The sequence below is a fragment of the Nyctibius grandis genome, chromosome 5, assembly GCF_013368605.1.
Source record: "Nyctibius grandis isolate bNycGra1 chromosome 5, bNycGra1.pri, whole genome shotgun sequence".
Classification (NCBI taxonomy): domain Eukaryota; kingdom Metazoa; phylum Chordata; class Aves; order Nyctibiiformes; family Nyctibiidae; genus Nyctibius; species Nyctibius grandis.
Window position 1 is genome coordinate 90,236,628 of NC_090662.1, and position 6,099 is coordinate 90,242,726.

The following is a 6,099-nucleotide window of genomic DNA, read 5'->3' on the forward strand; positions in this document are numbered from 1 at the left end:
TCCAGCCCTCTGACCATTTTTGTGAACCTCCTCTGGACCTGCTTTAACAGGTCCATGTCTCTCTTGTACTGGGCACCCCAGAGATGGATGCAGTACTCCAGGTGGGATCTCACCAGAGTGGAGTAGAGGGGCAAAGTCATCTCTCTCAACCTGCTGACTACACTCTTCTTTATGCAGTCCAGAACATGGTTGGCTTTCTGGGCTGCAAGCATACATGGCCAGCTCATGCCCAATTTTTCATCCCCAATTCCTTCTCCACAGGACTGCTCTCAATCCATTCATCTCCCAGCCTGTACTAATCCTAGGGGTTGCCCTGACCCCTAGGTGCAGGACCTTGCACTTGGCCTTGTTGAACTTCATGAGGTTCATATGGACCCATTCCTGAAGCTTGTCAAGGTCCCTCTGGATGGTCCCTTTCCTCCAGCATATCAAATGCACCACAGTTAATGTGTCAATAGCATAGCACTAATGCTGTAAAAGAAGGTATTCCCTCAAGGGAGAAGAGATCTATCAAAATTTCTTATCTTTAACTAGAGAACTGCACTTAAACTGTGACTTGTTCAGCTAAGGTGATTCAGCAAGCAGGTGTGTTAACAATTAAAGATATCAAACTACTTCCTGCTTGTTATCTGTTCCTGTATTTGTATGTGTCACATGCTAATTTAGCCAAGATATCTAGTACCCTTGCCTCTGTCCTCCACAGTCATCTTGATCTCCTAATGCAACAGTTCCCACTCTGATACTTCAACATTCAGCACTTGTCCCCAGGCAACAGTGAATTCCTGTCACTCATACCTCCTGAAAGATGGTGCTGTTGATGGTTGCAAGGCTCTGAGTCCATCTTATGCATCATGGGCATTTCCATGAGCAGATGTATTGTGTACAGGGTTCCCAGCTACAGTTCATCAGCCTCTCCTCTGCTCTGTACACTTGTTGGTCAGTAACTCTGTTAGCATCTCCTGCCGTTGGTTCCTGAGTGACCAGAGGAGGAGAGGGAGCATAAAATGACAAGTAGACACCTGCGTTGCTGTCAGTGGTCATCTCTTAAACATCCAGGATATTTTCCTCTGGTATATCTGTCTATTGTGATTCCCTGTGGGGAAAAGCCTGGCTGGTAGGCTGTGGCTTCACTGATACCAAAAAGGAGTTTGTTCCCAGCCTTTTCAAAGATATTTGACTTGGTTTTGCTGCCTCATTTATTAATCCATCTGATTTATGAGGTCTGGTAAACAACAGCTCATTCCATCTTGTGGAAAGAGCTGATGAGGACATTTTGTGCCAAGTTGTCCTTGGGCGTGAATATCACTGCAATGGGAACTGATAGGCAGCAGCTCTAGATAGCCAAGCTGCTTTATTCCCTGCAGGTCATATTGCCCTGGGGGGGTTGTCTCACAGCAGCAGCTACTTAGCAGGTTTAGCTGTCTGAGTGTATCTGCCTATGGGGCATAGACATCACATACATGCAGGAGTTTGGGGTATTCAGGATGATTTTGTGCTGAGTTCTAGGGCTGACAGTATTTAGCTAGATGAACTGCACCCCAGGAATATGTGGGACTGTATGAACAGGAATAGGGCTTTGGAACCATATGAAAGACAAAGACAAGTTTGTTCCAAGAGGGGGAATTCCTTATAGGAGTAACCTGCTGCAGCTGCTCTCGTTTCCCCATGTCACAATTATTTTCCTGGTGATCTCTATGGATCTCTGAAGAAAGGTCTCTCATTATTGCTTTTGTCAGCTTCAGCCTTTGCATGTTTTGAGATTTGATTTACAAGGATGGAGAATCTCATTTAAGCTTTGCCATAGCATTGCTGTGATTAAACCAAAGTCAAATATGGCACTGCCAAGAAACCACAACAGCACAAATGGGAGGAATATTCTGACAAAGAAAACTAGGAAGAAATTAAAGGAAGAATCAGCAACTGAATTCAAGGTGGGGTAGCTGTGTTGCTGCGTGAAGAGATGTGTTTGAAGATGCATATACAAAAAAAAAAAGAAGTTGCTTCAGCCTTGCTTCCTGCAATGGGTTTTCAGTGTTGGATACACAGATTAAAAGTTGCTGTAGCGTCAAGCCAGGGGAGTACCATCACTGGATTAAATGAGCAGGACAGAAAGCAACACTGAAAGCTTGCAAGTTTGGAAACAGCAAGTTCGAGAATTCTGTATTTGAAAAACAGCTTGAGTTTCCCCAAGTGCACGTTAAATCATTCAGCAAAAAAAAAAAAAGATTAAGACACATGCAGCAGAATATCCTGCCTTCTTGTTTCCCTCTGCTCCTCTGATAGCGGGCTGCATGGGCAATGGAGCTGCAGGTTGAGAGTTAGAGCAGCTCATTTGCACGGCTGATCCAAAGGAGGTGCATCACAGCCCTGAAACAGGGAAACAACGGGGCCTGGTGTTAATCATCTGCCTGGAGTTATGGCCCCCTAGTTTCTTCCATTGTGAGACACGGGCTATGGGTTACTGTCTCCTAACTGATATCATTTTTTGTGTGACTCCAAAGCTTTTAACCAGGATTTTGAAAGCTGCTATCTGCCCTCAAATGCATCATTCTCTATTTGAATGTGAAATAATAACTGCTCACATGTTGATATGTATAAAAGAAATTTACACCATCCTGATGTACTTCCTTTGCAGTAAGAGTTTCAAAACTGGTTCATAGTTTCCCCTCTGATCAAACATGCCAGTGGCAAACCAGGAAGTGTTACCAACGATGCTGTTCTTTAACCTAGAATTGAAGTCCTTCAGCAGGATCTTTCTCCTCTGGACAATGGGGCAGTCAAAGATTGTATTGCTGTATATTCAGCTGCTAAAGATCTGTGGAGTTTCTCCTCAGACTGCCTCTGAACTTCTGGTGGAAATTAAAATTTGAGTTGCCTTAAGCACTGTACATGTTCACTTCTGAGAGCTAATTGCTCCTGTGGGGTCATCTGAGTACAGGCTGCTGTGCAAGCAGTTCTCATATATCCAACAGTAACTTCTGGTGTAAATAATTGGGAAAAAACCCAGGAAGTAAGAACAGTGATGTGATGTGATGTGCATGTTGCACAGTTTTGAAGAGAGGAGGAATACATTTTTGCAGTTAATGATTGTACACAGGGGTTTAAAGATTTCAGCTTTTATGCAATATTTTCTGAATGAAATTTGGATCTAGAGTCTATAAGTCAGTCATGCCAAATGTAATTCTTACCACGGACTGAAGGATACTCACCTGGTGTTCTGTCAGTCAAGAGTCATGATCTGTCAATACATCCAGCACAGCCATGAGCTGAGAGCTGAGTCGGTGTGAGGAATCGGCTCCAGGAAAGTTTTCCGAAGAACCTGTTATCAAATCAGCAAGGCAACACGACATTGTCACAAAATAAGTTAAGTGGTTAATGTGTAATCATCATCCTGTTTCTGGGTAGGCAAGATCTGACCTTAAGCCCAAGTTTTATATTCTGTGGTTACCCAAACAGGCCTGAACTTGTTCTGCAGATGTTTCTAACTAAGTAGAGAAAAGTTCAGTCTGTTTATGTATCACCTCTTAGTTACACCCATGGTGTTCAAGCCTTCTTCTCTAGATATCTCCTTTTGCTATATCACAGGTTACAAGCCTTCCTTATGCAGCATTCTGTTCAAATGTCCACTTGCACTTCACTGTGGATTAGTAATAATCCCCTCTGTGAAAGTTTTTTACCATTTATTTTGGAAACAGTCTTTTTACACTGTATTAGTACCATGAGTAGTTTAACGGGGCTTGGGGCCTCCAGATACTGTTAATCCCTGTGCTGACAGGCAGATTGAGGTGCCAGTGCTCTAGTCTTTTCTGAGCAAGAGTGTCATACAGTACTTTTTTATAGGGACGCACATCACATGAGAAGTACAGTAGGGAATGCCAGGGAGGGTGTTGTGTCCTTCCGAGATGCACCTTAAAGCCTGCCCCAAGGGTGAGGGATGAGAATGATCAGAGAATAAGATTTCAAGGCCACTACTATCTGCACAGTGTAGAAATTGCCTGCTAGTCTGCAGTGCACTGCACCCCAAGAGCAACTAGACCCCCCCCATGCCAAAGCAAAGAAAACCCCCTCTCTGGTGACCAGGAGAACCAGAGACAGACAGGAATATGAGCTGGTTAAAATCACAGAGTACAGCAACTTTGGGAGGTAAAGTAATCTTTTCTTTGCCCAAGAGAAACACAGGGAAAACTCAGAGATAACAATTATCTGATTCAGAGACATCCCAGCTGTAAATAAATTTTCAGTTACATATGCCAAGAAAACAAGATAATACCTTCTTTCTTTGTTAAGAAATGGCATTTTTCACAAAGGAAATATCATTAAGTGTACTTCCTAGGAAAGTTAATTAGAGACATCCTAAGTAATCTCTCTGCTATTAACAGTGCCTATGTAACATCATTATTGTGCTGAGATGTTGAAAGGGATCCCTCAGACATGACCAAGGCAATTCAATAGGACTTCCAAAATAATTTCTTCCACAAATGGGTTTGGGCAGAAGATGATATTTGCTGCTTGATTTGCCACTCCAAAGGTTATTAGTATTGGAGAGTTGCATTAATATGTGGAACAAAAACATAATGTGCATTGGTGTTTTGCAGCTTTATTGTATATTGAGCAAAATGCTGTGCTTGGGCCTTCTGGAAGAAGCCTAATGGTGACAATACAGAGCTCTACACAGTCTAATTTACCTTGTTGAGAAGGCTGAGAACACTGCATACTGCGTACCCACTGATACCATTGCTACAGCCCACATTTGAACATACCAGTGTTTGCTTTCCCCCTCCCAATACACTATCTCCTTTCTTTGGGCACAGCTGGCTTTATCTGGAAAGCGCTCAGTGTTTCCAAGTTATTTTGGCCTAGAGTAGGAAGAATGCTCCATGTTCTTTGAATTGAATTTTGAAATCCCATTAAAAGAAGATCTTTGGTGAATACAGCAAGGAAACCTGAAATGGGCTGCAAAGCAGTAAGAACTATCCCAAAACACATGAACCCTGAGCTATCACCATTGCATCTGCCCATATGAGCCTAGCAGAGCCTGCAGCGTTTGTTTCAAAATGGGAACAAAGCCCAGGAGATGATAGCGCAGCATGTTCTGAGCTTCATTTTTAGCTACAAATACAAGAAAATCATGGCAAACAGGAGCTCAACACAGAGCTAGATAAACATTGCAATGCAGAGCTGCGTGACAGCTGTCATAATACATGGCTTGGAGATCGCAGCTGCCATTAGACGGTGATAACTCAGAACTGCAACTCTGTGTTCCCCAGGTAAACTTGTGTGTGGCAAAACAGTTCTTGAAATAGCTAGTGATCCCACATCTGCAAGGAGGCCTTGCATATTTCTTATTCCAAATGCAATTATTTTGAAGTTGACTCTGTCATGGAGCTTTTAATGAGCTGCTTTGGAGGAAAAGAGTAAACATATGGAGTCGCAATCCTGCAGGAACACTGAGCAGCAGGTCATTCTCCAGGCTGCTCTGTGGCTTGCAAAACACTGAACTATGGATCCTTCAGCAACCCTTCTCCTGTAGCTTGCTGCTTCTGGCAGCTTGCATCTTCATCCTCTGTTTGCCTCTTTGCCCTGTGAAAGATCTGATTTGTAGCCTGTGATGCCCATGGATTTGGTAAAGGACAAAGAAGGGCCTGCTGGGATCCCTCACAGGCTTGTAGCGGTGATAACCCCTGGCACTGCTTGGTGTGTTGGAGGGCCCTGAGCCACCTGAACTAGCATTTAAGTCTGGCCTGTGGTAGAACATACCACATGGTGACTCTCAAAATTGTTGCAATGGTAAAACGCCAGTACGATGTAGAATTACAATGGAGGTGACAAGAAGGGGATTTTCCATTCTGATTGAAACACTGTGATTTCAAAATGCTACCTCATCTCATATCAAGATAAAAAAGGTTTAAAAAAATCAGACAGGTTTTCCTATTGCTATCAAACAATCAATGAATTCAAATCTATCAAAACTTTCTATTTGATTATATAATTGAGGGCAGTAGAAGACTATATCATTAGTATGATCAGTGCCTTGAGATACGATCCATCTTGTGATAATTAAGTCTCCAGGTGAGAGTTTGGCCAGGATCACAGCAATAC